Genomic DNA, 16,559 nt, shown 5'->3' with positions numbered 1-16,559 from the left:
TGGCTCGTTTGGAAGAAGTATGAAGGAAGGCAAAATGAAATTGTTTTATAAATATCTCTGCAATGCCTCAATGGTTTCATTTTTGGGAACTATGCAGATCCCAAACAGCAGCAGGCACAAATAAGTATGAACAGTTGGTTTTGCACAGTAGGACCCCTATAAGATAAAATGCAGGGTCAAAATAAACTGTGTGATTATTCTGGGTTATGACTAATACAACACTTTTGTGTGAATTACCACAAGTTAAGTCGTTGTTTTTGACAGCTCTAGTTATTAGAAAGTACACTAATTTGCTTTTTTACCTAGAACACAACACTAGGATGATTTTGTTCTGTTTATGTTTTTTGGAAGTTGCACTGGAAAACCAAGTATACATTACAAATGTCTCGTCAAAATATCCAAACAAAGTTAATACAAGCCACAATCCCATGAATAGTATTTTTTCAGTGAGACATAAGAACTTATTTTTAGGCAAACAATACTACTTTTGAGCATCACAAGTGTGTTATAACGCACAAAACTTCCCAATACTAGTAAGTATAGCTAATATTGTGTTTTAATTGCTAATTTCAAGGTCACTTTTGAGTTTTTAAAGCTTAAATATGTCTTATTTCAAGAAATTTTACATTTCTGGCAGATTGTTTTGCTTATTACAAGCAAAAATAACTTGTATTTTTCAAAATATCCAAGCAAAGCAGCTAAAATCATCGACCTACCCAAACCCAACATTTTAGATCTAAACCACAGGTCCATCACTCGACTGGCAAAAACGATAGTCCAGGATATCAGTCACCCACTACACCAATACATAATCCCACAACCATCAGGGCGCAGGTACAGAACCATCAAATTCCGGAGGGCCCGCCTCAGAAAAAGCCAGATCCCTGCAGCTATAGCCGCCCTTAACAGCAGGCCCGGCTGACTTGTCTGACAAGCCTATAAATGTGTCGGTCATGTATTATGTATTTTTGTTATTTTTGTTTTGTGATGTGTAATGTCTACTATTTCAATGCACGGCAGTGAAAATGAATTTCCCCAATGAGGACCAATAAATCTAGATCTAATCTAATCAAAGTTAATACAAGCCACAATCCCATAAAAACAAGTTTTTAGGCAAACAATACTACTTTTGAGCATCACAAGTTTGTTATAAGACACAAAACTTCACAGTACAAGTAAGTACAGCGGATATTATGTATTAATTGCTAATTTCAAGATCACTTTTGAGTTTTTTAAAGCTTAAAGGGGAACATTATCACAATTTCAAAAGGGTTAAAACCATTAAAAATCAGTTCCGAGTGGCTTATTTTATTTTTCGAAAAAAAATTCAAAATTTTACCCATCACGCAACATCCCTAAAAAAAGCTTCAAAGTGCCTGATTTTAACCATCGTTATATACTGTACACCCGTCCATTTTCCTGTGACGTCACATAGTGATGCTAATACAAACAAACATGGCGGAAAGAACAGTAAAGTATAGCAACATTAGCTCGGATTCAGACTCGGATTTCAGCGGCTTAAGCGATTCAACAGATTACGCATGTATTGAAACGGATGGTTGTAGTGTGGAGGCAGGTAGCGAAAACGAAATTGAAGAAGAAACTGAAGCTATTGAGCCATATCGGTTTGAACCGTATGCAAGCGAAACCGACAAAAACGACACGACAGCCAGCGACACGGGAGAAAGCGAGGACGAATTCGGTGATCGCCTTCTAACCAACGATTGGTATGTGTTTGTTTGGCATTAAAGGAAACTAACAACTATGAACTAGGTTTACAGCATATGAAATACATTTGGCAACAACATGCACTTTGAGAGTGCAGACAGCCCATTTCAGGCGCGCTAAGAACATATAGTTTTCCACGATTTCAGCACTCAGGTTAACCATACCTAATTAGACACAAAATACTGCATTACACAAGACTTCCCCAATGTACTCGAATGATTGAAAAAAATAAAAGTTTTTAAGCTAAATTATTGGTAAACACAGTTTATGTATAATAATTTACGTAAAACCGCGAGTAATGAATAAAGTTTTCATCAATTAATATATTCTGTAGACATACCCTCATCCGCTCTCTTTTCCTGAAAGCTGATCTGTCCAGTTTTGGAGTTAATGTCAGCATCTGCTTTGAGTGTCGCAGGATATCCACACATTCTTGCCATCTCTGTCGTAGCATAGCTTTCGTCGGTAAAGTGTGCGGAACAAACGACTGACCATTTCGTCGGCTTTCCCCACAGCCTCGTATTTTGAACAAATTTCGTCTAATTTCTTGCCACTTTCGCATCTTTGGGCCACTGGTGCAACTTGAATCCGTCCCTGTTCGTGTTGTTACACCCTCCGACAACACACCGACGAAAGTGAGAAAATGGCGGATTGCTTCCCGATGTGACGTCACGTTGTGACGTCATCGCTCCGAGAGCGAATAATAGAAAGGCGTTTAATTCGCCAAAATTCACCCATTTAGAGTTCGGAAATCGGTTAAAAAAATATATGGTCTTTTTTCTGCAACATCAAGGTATATATTGACGCTTACATAGGTCTGGTGATAATGTTCCCCTTTAAATATGTCTTTTCTCAAGAAATCTTACCAAGACAATTTTGACTTGTAACACTGCCAGATTGTTTTGCTCGTTAAAAAGCAAAAATAACTTTTTTTTTACTCTTTTTAGGAGGCACATTTTTTCCAGCAATGTGTCCACCCTGACACACACATTTGCACAAACAAAGGCCTCCGATCAAATACACGCCTCTTTCAAATAGGCAGCAAGATCCCGGTTACTCCTGGTCACCCTTTGGGAAAACACACCAAGTGGGTAGGATTGTCTGGAATGCCACCGGGGGTTGGCAAACTAAAGAAAGGTCACGTTGACCCAGCATGGGTTGGTGTCATCCTCATTAAAAAAAGACCTTCCTCTAATTACGCGTTAGCGGGCAGGACGAGACTCTTCCGACCGCAGAACAGAAGAAGTGAGGTCCTGCGTGAATAGCGGTGGATACAGCTTGAAAGGGGCAGAGATAGGGCACGGAAGCCTGCAGGAGAGACCAAGCTAGGTGTTTTCTCTAAAGCAGCTCCCCTGATGTCGATGATTAGTGCATGGAAACTACAAGAGGAGTGCGGTGTTTCTTTTGTTACCCTGCCTAAAAACCCACGATTCACTTTGCATCTTTGCAACAACAACAACAACAACAGCGAGGCAGCCTCTTCGGCAGAAAAACACACACAATGAGCTCAAGGCTTGCTCATAACATCTCATTATAGTTAATGAGCGCTGTGTGTTTACAATGTGTAGTTCCATAGAACGAGCAGTGTTTACCCATCCCCTCCTCTCAATGGAGATCACTCAGCTCTCACACACACTCACCCAGAAACAAAGGAGGATTTGTTAAGCCAAGGGCTGCGTTCCTTCCCATCTGGATCACGGGGCTTCATCTAGCAAGGTTGAGCACCATCACCCCCAGTTGAACAGGAATGATCGCCATCTAATTGGATTACAAAGCAGAACGATTAGGTTGGATACAGTTTTTAGATGTGATGGGAAACCCCCCCGACCCAAGTCTTGTGTTTACCTCTGGGTTTTTGAGCCACTTTTAATGGACGACAAAATAAAATGGACACATACAAGACTGTACACCATCCCAAATATACAGTCGCAATCAAAAGTTTACATACACTTGTAAAAAACGTAATGTCATGTCCTCCAAACATATTGCTGGGTGTTGTGGCCAAACAGCTCAATTTTTGTTTCATCTGACATCACGTGGACAAAGATAAGACCTTCTGGAGGAAAGTTCTGTGGTCAGATGAAACAAAAATTGAGCTGTTTGGTCACAATACCAAGCAATATGTTTGGAGGAGAAAAGGTGAGACCTTTAATCCCAGGAACACCATTCCCACCGTCAAGCATGGTGGTGGTAGTATTATGCTCTGGGCCTGTTTTGCTGACAATGGAACTGGTGCTTTAAATGGGACAATGAAAAAGGAGGATTACCTCTAAATTCTTTAGGACAATCTAAAATCATCAGCCCGGAGGTTGGGTCTTGTGCACAGTTGGGTGTTCCAACAGGACAATGACCCCAAACACACGTCAAAAGTGGTAAAGGAATGGCAAATTCAGGCTAGAATAAAGGTTTTAGAATGGCCTTCCCAAAGTCTTGACTTAAACATGTGGACAATGCTGAAGAAACATGTCCATGTCAGAAAACCAACAAAATTAGCTGAACTGCACCAATTTTGTCAAGAGGAGTGGTCAAAAATTCAACCAGAAGCTTGCCAGAAGCTTGTGGATGGCTACCAAAAGCGCCTTATTGCAGTGAAACTTGCCAAGGGACATGTAAGCAAATATTAACATTGCTGTATGTATACTTTTGACCCAGCAGATTTGGTCACATTTTCAGTAGACCCATAATAAATTCAAAAAAGAACCAAACTTCATGAATGTTTTTGGTGACCAACAAGTATGTGCTCCAATCACTCTATCACAAAAAAATAAGAGTTGTAGAAATTATTGGAAACTCAAGACAGCCATGACATTATGTTCTTTACAAGTGTATGTAAACTTTTGATCGTTCAAAATGGTTATTAGTTTAATCAGTTTAAAAGTGCTTCATTGTAAGCTGGGAAGTAGAAATGGTAACAGAAAACCGTTTCTTGTTCAGAACCGCCTCCCAGTTTATCAATTCCTTAGAATCACCTGTCTATCTGTGTTGGCCCTGCGATGATAGGCTGATTGTAGCTGAGATAGGCTCCAGCGCCCCCCGCGACCCCGAAGGACATAAGCGGTAGAAAATGGATGGATGGATGGAGAATCACTTGCTATTTTTTCAAAGGATTCCCTTTAATGATTCCTGCAGGCAGGAATGATGTCACTTGGCAACATGCGTGGTCACGTCAGACAACAAGAATCATGGCATGCAGGCGGCAGAAACACTCCCATTTTTGGCTATATTTTACGAAAAAAGATTGCAACAGCGCTACACTGCAAAAACTGAAATCTAAGTAAGATTAAATATCTCAAATAAGGGTGATATTTCCTGAGGGAACTCTCCTGAAGGAATCAATAAAGTACTATCTATCTATTTGCTTATTTTCTGTCTAATAAGATAATTCTTCTCACTAAGCAGATTTTATGTTAGAGTCTTGTACTTGTTTTAAGAGTTTTGTTTCTAAATTATCTAAATTACAGCTTGTTGCTGAGATTGTATGACCTATATTGAGTAAAATATGCTTGAAACTAGAATATCAACTGTTGCAAAGCTGTGTCATTAACACTCACAAGTATAAAACTACTTTTTTAAAGTAATAATTTCTTATTTCAAGCATGAAATAAAAAATCATGATTTTGACACAATTGTGTCTCATAATTAAAACGGATGACAGCCAAATGGACTTTGCTGTTTTATTTTCAATGAAACAATAGAAAATACGGACTCATAAAGTAGTACAGTTGGCACAGTACAGTAAACTGACAGTTAATATTTAAACATTTAACATTTGACATTTCAAACAATTTTGAACAGAAATAGTTCATGCACATTCAGACAAATTCCTCAAATTTACAATAAAACATTTTTTGGCCGGGGGTTGGGCTGTATATATGCGCACTAATTCAATCAATCAATCAATCAATGTTTATTTATATAGCCCTAAATCACAAGTGTCTCAAAGGGCTGCACAAGCCACAACGACATCCTCGGTATAGCCCACATAAGAGCAAGGAAAAACTCACCCCAGTGGGACGTCGATGTGAATGACTATGAGAAACCTTGGAGAGGACCGCATATGTGGGTAACCCCCCCCCTCTAGGGAGACCGAATGCAATGGATGTCGAGTGGGTCTAACATAATATTGTGAGAGTCCAGTCCATAGTGGATCCAGCATAACAGTAAGAGTCCAGTCCATAGTGGGGTCAGCAGGAAACCATCCCGAGCGGAGACGGGTCAGCAGCGCAGAGATGTTCCCAACCGATATACAGGCGAGCGGTCCACCCCGGGTCCCGACCCCGGACAGCCAGCACCCCATCCATGGCCACCGGATCTGTGTGTCTCCCCACAAGGGATAGGGGGGAGCAGAGGAGAAAAGAAAAGAAACGGCAGATCAACTGGTCTAAAAAAGGGGGGCTATTCAAAGGCTAGAGTATACAAATGAGTTTTGAGATGGGACTTAAATGTTTCTACTGAGGTAGCATCTCTAACTGTTACCGGGAGGGCATTCCATAGTGCTGGAGCCCGAATAGAAAACGCTCTACAGCCCGCAGACTTTTTTTGGGCTCTGGGAATCACTAATAAGCCGGAGTTCTTTGAACGCAGATTTCTTGCCGGGACATATGGTACAATACAATCGGCAAGATAGGCTGGAGCTAGACCGTGTAGTATTTTATACGTAAGTAGTAAAACCTTAAAGTCACATCTTAAGTGCACAGGAAGCCAGTGCAGGTGAGCCAGTATAGGCGTAATATGATCAAACTTTCTTGTTCTTGTCAAAAGTCTAGCAGCCGCATTTTGTACCAACTGTAATCTTTTAATGCTAGACATAGGGAGACCCGAAAATAATACGTTACAGTAATCGAGACGAGACGTAACGAACGCATGAATAATGATCTCAGCGTCGCTAGTGGACAAAATGGAACGAATTTTAGCGATATTACGGAGATGAAAGAAGGCCGTTTTAGTAACACTCTTAATGTGTGACTCAAAGGAGAGAGTTGGGTCAAAGATAATACCCAGATTCTTTACTGAGTCGCTTTGTGTAATTGTTTGGTTGTCAAATGTTAAGGTGGTATTATCAAATAAATGTCGGTGTTTAGCAGGACCGATAATCAGCATTTCCGTTTTCTTAGTGTTGAGTTGCAAGAAGTTAGCGGACATCCATTGTTTAATTTCATTAAGACACGCCTCCAGCTGACTACAATCCGGCGTGTTGGTCAGCTTTAGGGGCATGTAGAGTTGGGTGTCATCAGCATAGCAATGAAAGCTAACACCGTATTTGCGTATGATGTCGCCTAGCGGCAGCATGTAAATACTAAAGAGTGCAGGGCCAAGAACCGAACCTTGGGGGACTCCGCACGTTACCTTAACATAGTCCGAGGTCACATTGTTATGGGAGACGCACTGCATCCTGTCAGTAAGATAAGAGTTAAACCACGACAAGGCTAAGTCTGACATACCAATACGTGTTTTGATACGCTCTAATAAAATGTTATGATCGACGGTATCGAAAGCAGCGCTAAGATCAAGAAGCAGCAACATAGATGACGCATCAGAATCCATCGTTAGCAGTAGATCATTAGTCATTTTTGCGAGGGCTGTCTCCGTAGAGTGATTTGCCCTGAAACCGGATTGAAAAGGTTCACAGAGATTGTTAGACATTAAGTGTTCATTTAGCTGCTGTGCGACAATTTTTTCGAGGATTTTCGAGATAAACGGAAGGTGGGACACCGGCCGGTAGTTTACCATGAGGTCAGGATCGAGGTTAGGTCTTTTGAGCAAAGGATGAATAACCGCTTTTTTGAATGCTAGTGGAACAGTGCCAGAGGAAAGTGATAAGTTTATAATATTTAGCACTGATGGACCTAATAATACAAAAAGCTCCTTAATAAGTTTCCCAGGAAATGGGTCAAGTAAACATGTTGTTTGTTTTGTCCCATTGACACATCTTAACAATTCCTCTAATGTTATTTCATCAAAGAGAGAGAAACTATTTTGGAGGGCGGTATCCTTCGTAGATACAGTTGTATCTGTGTTAATAGAACCCAGTTGTAGCTGCGATGCATTGTCTTTAATCTCCTTTCTAATGAGTTCAATTTTCTTATTAAAGAAATTCATAAAATCATCTGCTGAGTGGGTGGAGCTACTGGGAGGAGTCCCTTGTTGGGTTAGCGATGCTACTGTACTAAACAAAAATTTCGGATCATTTTTGTTGAGGTGGATGAGATTTGAGTAATATTTAGCTTTAGCTAGGGTAAGCATGTGTTTATAAGTTATTAAACTATCACTCCATGCTTGATGGAAAACCTCAAGTTTAGTAGCGCGCCATTTGCGTTCCAGCTTTCTAGCTCTAGTTTCTTCTGTAAACCATGGGGTGCGCCTTTTAGGAGCTCTTTTAAGTTTTAGCGGTGCTATACTATCAATGGTGTCGCGCAGGGCGTCGTTAAAGTTGTTAGTGAGGTTATCAATAGAGCCGACATAATTTGGGAATGGTGCCATTACCGAAGGCAGTAGGCCAGCAAGAGTCATCGTTGTGGCAGCATTAATGTTGCGGCTGCTATAGTAGTTATTATTATTAGTTTGTTGACAATGAGTCAGAACTTCGAATTTTATAAGGTAATGATCGGACATTACTTTAGTATACGGGAGTATCGTAACTTTGGAGGTGGTGACACCCCTGACCAGCACTAGATCTATCGTATTTCCGTTGCGATGCGTAGGTTCATTTATTATTTGTGTAAGACCACAGCTATCAATTATAGTCTGGAGCGCCATGCACTGAGGGTCCGATGGGGTATTCATATGGATATTAAAGTCCCCCATTATGATTATATTGTCGGCGTGCGTCACTAAATCAGCAACGAACTCTGAAAATTCACTGATGAAGTCCGAATTGGGTCCTGGGGGGCGGTAGATAACAGCCAGGTGGAGAGGCAGCGGTGTGACAAACCTCATAGTAAGCATCTCAAACGAGTTATATTTATTATTTAGGTTGGGGTAAGATTAAAGTTTTTATTGTGGATGAGTGCAACTCCCCCACCCCTTTTAATGGGACGGGCAATATGCGCTCCCGCATAGCCAGGAGGAGACGCCTCACCCAGCGCAAAGAAATCGTCTGGTTTGAGCCAGGTCTCGGCGAGACCAATAACGTCAAGATTATTGTCTCTAATGACCTCATTAACTAATAACGTTTTGGAAGATAATGATCTTATGTTTAAGAAGCCCATATTATAGGTAGTGTGCTGTTTTGAGGAGTTTTTGTTGAAATTATCCGTAGTAGCAATATTAATAATGTTGTGTTTATTATGTGTAGTGCAATTTAAATAATTTCGACCATATCTAGGAATTGATATGACGGGAATTTTCCGATTGTTTGCTTGATGTTGTGATAGACCGAACGCATCATAACTTGCCACCTCAGTAGAATGCATGTCTACTTCTGACACAGAAAAAACATTTTTTGAGTTGTGTATTGTTCTAAAATAGTTGCTATGTGTGCAGGTATTATCCAGCCTGGCGCTGGCTAGTTCTATTTTAACAAACTTCTCACCCGGACTAGCGCTTCTTTGAGGATTAGCCTTTCGCTTTGTTGTTAGCCCCGCTCGGCATCCCCGCTTCTGCTTCCGCTCACACCGCTTACGTGTCTTCCGTTGACGGTCCACGCTGGCACTTAACTCCGCTGCTTTCGAGGCCGCTGGATGTAGCCGGCGAAGAATCCCCATGCTAGCGAGGAGGTCGAAAGTACCCGCATCTTTCAGCCTATAACGGCCCGATCTATCCACATCCAGAATCGTCTGTCGGTCGTATCTGATCACGAAGTGTCCACGCTGTGAGCCAGCCATGAAATAGACAGAATTGACGGGTATTTTTGCCAAATCGCTCTACACTTCCAAGAGCGTCTGCAAGCCGCTGCCATCAGGGCGCCGCCATCTTGTCAAAAAAAAAAAAAAAAAAAAAAAAAAAAATTGACTGAAAGAGCACGCACTTGGCGCGATTATGTCATGTTATCGATGGAAAAATGCATTTTTAGACCATATGATTTGCCTGAGCGGCTAGGAGACCCCGAGAGTAACAAGCGGTTGCCTTGTTGCCTTTCCATTAAGAACAATAAATTAGTTTTAGTATAAGTTTGCTGGGTTCAAGAAATGTAATGCCGAGCGCATATCATTATGTCAATATAATGGCACGAGCATTTACTTAATTTAAGAATATTTTTCAACATATTGAGCAAAAAGGTGTCTTTTTTTTTTCTACCAAGAAAAGTGCACTTGTTATTAGTAAGAATATACTTATTTTAAGGTATATTTGGGTTAATTTAGGTTAGCTAATTGTACTTGTTTTGGAAAGTCTTGACAAGCCACATTTTCTTGTTCTATTGGCAGAAAATGTTGCTTAGTTCAAATAAAATACCCCTCATTTTTGTATTTTTTTTTCTTGTTTTTGAACACTGACTTTTTGTAGTGTACGTGCAACAATTGCACGGTTGCTATTTCGACAAAAGGAAGAAATACGAGCAATATGCTGAAAGATTTGAACTCACAGCACGCTATAACTGTAAAATGAATGCCTTGATTCTGAACCGCTTCGATCTCATCCCAGCAGAAGTAACGCGAACACAGCGACAAGAGGTCCTAACACCGCCTAGCATGTCAAAGTGTCTATTACTTGTTAAAGCCCCACTTTAGAACTTTCAGTTTTGGTTGAATTCGGCGGCGCCAGTGGACCAAAGTAGTAGTGTTTTGCCTGAAGGAAGACCACAGTTCTCATGAGGACCAGAGTATGGAGTTAGTCAGTCAGTCTGACTGATCTTTCCACAGAAGAAATCTACATATTTTACTCAAACTTTATATTTTTAAGTTTGCAGTCATTGCATTGTTTTGTTTTTTTCATACAGTACTTTTGAGTTTGTTACGCCGCTGGTAATGTTGGTGTGGAACGGCAAACTAATAAGTTGGTGGCTTTTTATTGCAACCACGCAAATTTACAATAGCTAACATTAACATTATCGTTTTGATCTGTTCATCAAAAATGACTTACCGTATTTTTCAGACAATAGGGCGCACTGGATTATAAGGCGCATTAAAGTGGTCATATAATGATTTTTTTCTAAATTTAAAACACTATCTTGTGGTCTACATAACATGTAATGGTGGTTCTTTGATCAAAATGTTGCATAGATTATGTTTTACAGATCATCTTCAAGTAGCTTTCTGACAGTCGCTTCAGGATGCGCCGTTTTGTGGGCGGTCTTACGTACGTGGCTCAGCTTCCACAGCGTCTTCTCCCCGTCATCTTTGTTGTAGCGGTGTAGCGTGCAAGGACGGGAGTGGAAGAAGTGTCAAAAAATGGAGCTAACTGTTTAAATGACATTCAGACTTTACTTAAATCAACAACGGAGCAGCATCTTCTCATCCGTGGCTCAATAATGCAGCATCAACGCCGAAAATGTGTCCCGTGAAAAAACGTCCGACCGGAACCCTCTTAATAACTAAAGTTCCGTGGGTGAATTATGTAAACCCACTACAGTTTTTAGCGCTTTGATAGCTAGTCTACTGACAGATATAAGTAAGAACTTTACACTACTTTATATTAGAAATGGCAACAGCGGAAGATGAATGCCACATAAGAAGGTAGAGAAAAAGAAGAAGCTTATGACTACGGTGTCGGCACGGACTACAATTGCGGACGCGCGCACATTTGTATTATTAGGTCCATCAGTGCTAAATATTATAAACTTATCACTTTCCTCTGGCACTGTTCCCCTAGCATTCAAGAAAGCGGTTATTCATCCTCTGCTCAAAAGACCTAACCTTGATCCTGACCTCATGGTAAACTACCGACCGGTGTCCCACCTTCCCTTTATTTCGAAAATCCTCGAAAAAATTGTCGCACAGCAGCTAAATGAACACTTAGTGTCTAACAATCTCTGTGAACCTTTTCAATCCGGTTTCAGGGCAAATCACTCTACGGAGACAGCCCTCGCAAAAATGACTAATGATCTACTGCTAACGATGGATTCTGATGCGTCATCTATGTTGCTGCTTCTTGATCTTAGCGCTGCTTTCGATACCGTCGATCATAATATTTTATTAGAGCGTATCAAAACACGTATTGGTATGTCAGACTTAGCTTTGTCGTGGTTTAACTCTTATCTTACTGACAGGATGCAATGCGTCTCCCATAATAATGTGACCTCGGACTATGTTAAGGTAACGTGCGGAGTTCCTCAGGGTTCGGTTCTTGGCCCTGCACTCTTTAGTATTTACATGCTGCCGCTAGGCGACATCATACGCAAATACGGTGTTAGCTTTCATTGCTATGCTGATGACACCCAACTCTACATGCCCCTAAAGCTGACCAACACGCCGGATTGTAGTCAGCTGGAGGCGTGTCTTAATGAAATTAAACAATGGATGTCCGCTAACTTCTTGCAACTCAACGCCAAGAAAACGGAAATGCTGATTATCGGTCCTGCTAAACACCGACATTTATTTAATAATACCACCTTAACATTTGACAACCAAACAATTACACAAGGCGAATCAGTAAAGAATCTGGGTATTATCTTCGACCCAACTCTCTCGTTTGAATCACACATTAAGAGTGTTACTAAAACGGCCTTCTTTCATCTCCGTAATATCGCTAAAATTCGTTCTATTTTATCCACTAGCGACGCTGAGATCATTATTCATGCGTTCGTTACGTCTCGTCTCGACTACTGTAACGTATTATTTTCGGGTCTCCCTATGTCTAGCATTAAAAAATTACAGTTGGTACAAAATGCGGCTGCTAGACTTTTGACAAGAACAAGAAAGTTTGATCATATTACGCCTATACTGGCTCACCTGCACTGGCTTCCTGTGCACTTAAGAAGTGACTTTAAGGTTTTACTACTTACGTATAAAATACTACACGGTCTAGCTCCGTCCTATCTTGTCGATTGCATTGTACCATATGTCCCGGCAAGAAATCTGCGTTCAAAGAACTCCGGCTTATTAGTGATTCCCAGAGCCCAAAAAAAGTCTGCGGGCTATAGAGCGTTTTCTATTCGGGCTCCAGTACTATGGAATGCCCTCCCGGTAACAATTAGAGATGCTACCTCAGTAGAAGCATTTAAGTCCCATCTTAAAACTCATTTGTATACTCTAGCCTTTAAATAGCCCCCCTGTTGGACCAGTTGATCTGCCGTTTCTTTTCTTTTCTCCTCTGCTCCCCTTTTCCTTGAGGGGGGGGGGCACAGGTCCGGTGGCCATGGATGAAGTGCTGGCTGTCCAGAGTCGGGACCCGGGGTGGACTGCTCGCCTGTGCATCGGCTGGGAACATCTCTGCGCTGCTGACCCGTCTCCGCTCGGGATGGTGTCCTGCTGGCCCCACTATGGACTGGACTCTTACTATTATGTTGGATCCACTATGGACTGGACTCTCACAATATTATGTCAGACCCACTCGACATCCATTGCTTTCGGTCTCCCCTAGAGGGGGGGGGGTTACCCACATATGCGGTCCTCTCCAAGGTTTCTCATAGTCATTCACATCGACGTCCCACTGGGGTGAGTTTTTCCTTGCCCGTATGTGGGCTTTGTACCGAGGATGTCGTTGTGGCTTGTGCAGCCCTTTGAGACACTTGTGATTTAGGGCTATATAAATAAAGATTGATTGATTAAAGATTGATTGATTTTCAGGACTTAGAGCCAAGACAGCATCGATCTGAAATCTCTCCTCGTCTTTGAGCTCACGCTAGCGAGTGATCCTTAACTATCCTCCTTTTTTCTTGTCTCATCAGAAAAAACTTTTCGTTTCTTCGGTTATTTTGCAGCTTCTGCCATGATAGCAGTAATTGCACGTCGACGTTTGCGTCGACTTACGTCTTAGAAACGAATGTGGGAAGGGTGGAGTGACGTATGCTGTAAAGCAAGTCATCACATTTGTAGTTTTTGTGTGGCAGGGTACCTGTCCCCCTCCTCAAAGTCGCTAAGTGCCAGTGAAAGCGATACAGACCCCCTCAGGCCATGACAAAGGTGTCATTCAACTGTATCATCCCAAAATGTATGAAAATATTTTATGAAGGTCGAAAAGTTACTTAGTGCTGCTTGAATTGAAACAAAGGCTTTCTCCTTTAGATGAGCAGATTTTGGCTACGAATGTCACCACACAGTGACTAGGTTTGTGGGAAAATTCTTGCACATATTTGCTGTAGTAGATGCTGATTTTTAGTATTTCAATAAATGTTCAATTGTAGTCAGTTGGTTGCAGGTTTTCTCCAACAAGATTTTCACTTAGTCATGCCCAACGTTACCTTATTATCATTGGGCGGACCGTAGTTATGGACGCACTAATCTCTTTAGTTGGCTCGGTGAGTTCCCGGACTTGATTCCTGGGAATGATGACGCCACATTTCCTGGCAGTATGCAGGCTTTATTTATTCTTAATGTCAAACAAAGCAGTTTTCAAGCACCGGCTTTTAATTTCATAACGACAACATTTCCTCTCATCTGCTATACACACCTCTTTCTATATTGCCACCCACTTCCTTTCTCATCACATAGGACCCCAAACATAACTGTCTGTAATGTCATTTTATATTTTCTAGGGAGATTACAAATATTCTCAACACTAAGTACAAACCCTCAAACAGTTTAAGTAAACGTTAATGTAAACCTTACATTTGTGGATAATTTTCACGTTTTATTTTGCTAGATTATATCGAAGAATATTAATTTCTTATATTTATCTTCAAAGAAAGTATTTTTTTCTATTCTATTTGCTACATCACTATTGGCTTTGTAAGGTCTTGTTACCTCTAAACCAAACAAAATTGACGCTAATCCACGTTTTTTTAAACAAATAATCGATAAGAGAACCAATAAAGAACCAAATCATTAAGCAGAATTGAAAGTGAAATCTGAACCGCAAAAATTGTATCAATTCCAATTCCTACTGGAAAGATGTGGTTTAGTGTGTTTGAAACTTCAATGCTAATGAGCTGTGTTTGTCTCCAAGAAGCGCTATTGTCGACTTTTTACTTACACACTGTGAATCTGCACTTGTCCAACATAACATATACCATGTATCACAACACCAACACAACTTTAAGGAGTTGGACAGGAGGACACAGACGTTAGCAACACTAGTATAGCAATGTGAGCTTCAATGCTAACATTACATTACAGCAACATCAAGATAGGTTAGCATATTCACTGAAAAATCACAAAGTAATCAAATATATAACTTTGTCGTCTGAAGCTTAGTTACTAACTAGTTGGGCAGAAATGTATTTAAAGGTGTGTAGCGAAGCTTTTTACACTCACAATGTGACAGCAACATCATGCTAGGTTAGCCTCTTCACTGAAAAATCACAAAGTAATCAAATACATAACTTTGTCTTCTGGAGCTTAGTTACTAACTAGTTGGGCAGAAATGTATTTTAAGGTGTGTAGTGAAGCTTTTGACACTCACAATGTGACAGCAACATCATGCTAGGTTTGCCGATTCACTGAAGAAAAACAAAGTCATCAAACGGATAACTCTGTCATCTGTAGCTTACTGACTGACCAGTCGGCAGAGCTTTATTTTAAAGTACCAGTAAAGTAGAAAAACAAGAGGCCTCTATTTTGAAGCTTTGATTGAAACTTTTTTATTAGTAGATTGCACAGTACAGTACATATTCCGTACAATTGACCACTAAACGGCAACACCCGAATAAGTTTTTCAACTTGTTTAAGTCGGAGTCCACGTTAATCAATTCATGGCAAGCTATTATCATATATATCTGATTTATGACACCGAAAAACTTCCAAAGTTTGCGAACAGATAGATATGATCAAAATAGTATCAATCACACTAAAAATTCCCACGTAATTTTGAAAGATATTGAGGAAGCCAGTCACGTGATCTGTGACGTAGCGTTAGTAACCACAGATCCCTTCCCTACCAACAATGCTAATCAAGCAGACTTTGTGAGAGCCAACAACGATCACTTTTGGAAAAATTATGATCCCGAACCTTATATTTTTGAGCCCGAACACAAAGAGGACGAGCAATACGTTTTAGAAGCAGAGAGCTAAACGGATGCAGCTTTATTCTAACACTATAGCATCAGTAGCATTGCTCAACAAACTAACCATAATAAAACAAACACTTATTGTAATATTTCCACTCTTGCTAGGATGCCGACCGACATGACGCTCACATAATTCTGTTTGGATGAAGATTCAATCGCAATGCTTATGAAGGGTTACACAAAAAGTTGCCGCAACCACGTCCTTTTGTGAAAGTCGACCAGCCTCTCTGTCCATGGCCGCATTTGTCTACTACCAGGTGAGCGATGCATAAAATATACTCTCAAATTTATTATTGCAAGTTTGAGACGGAGCAGAAGCAGCAGAAGCTAGCATTAGCTCACTGCTATCAATGCGCCACTAAAATAGTCTGTCTGCATTGGCGCTTATCATAATAATATCACTCATATTCGTTAATTTTCAGGTCACGAGACGAGTGGTAGAAAATAGATGGATGGATGAACATATACATGGAGTATTCTTAGCGCTTTCTGGATGTTTTTAGAGAGTATAATGAGCGCAATAGAGGACCCTTGATCTGTTGACTTAATTGTTAGCTATTTATTTACGATTTTGAACGCTTAAATAAAAGCCAAGCATATGTGTTCTTGACTTGCATAAGGATTGTGAATGATGAACATAATGATATGGTCAGAGTGCAGAAGCGTTGTTACACTGAATGTACGAATATTGCAGAAATATTCAAAATGGCTGACTAAATTTGTGGCATTTTGTGATGTTACATGCTTTGATGGATACAATGAAATACAACTTGTTTTTCCACTCTACTGG

General features: G+C 40.6%; 1 long non-coding RNA gene across 2 annotated transcripts in view; it reads right to left on the bottom strand.

The window, feature by feature from the left end:
• LOC133608362 (uncharacterized) overlaps positions 1-16,559 on the bottom strand; it is a 237,271-nt gene that overhangs the window by 185,930 nt on the left and 34,782 nt on the right. For both annotated transcript variants that reach the window (XR_012050496.1, XR_009815582.2), the window contains exon 3: positions 3,369-3,486. This is a non-coding gene — a long non-coding RNA (uncharacterized lncRNA). The remainder of the gene's footprint in view (positions 1-3,368; positions 3,487-16,559) is intronic.

The sequence above is a fragment of the Nerophis lumbriciformis genome, linkage group LG06, assembly GCF_033978685.3.
Source record: "Nerophis lumbriciformis linkage group LG06, RoL_Nlum_v2.1, whole genome shotgun sequence".
In the NCBI taxonomy this organism is placed as follows: domain Eukaryota; kingdom Metazoa; phylum Chordata; class Actinopteri; order Syngnathiformes; family Syngnathidae; genus Nerophis; species Nerophis lumbriciformis.
Note: the sequence above shows the minus strand (reverse complement) of the source record. Positions and strands in the feature narration are given on the sequence as shown.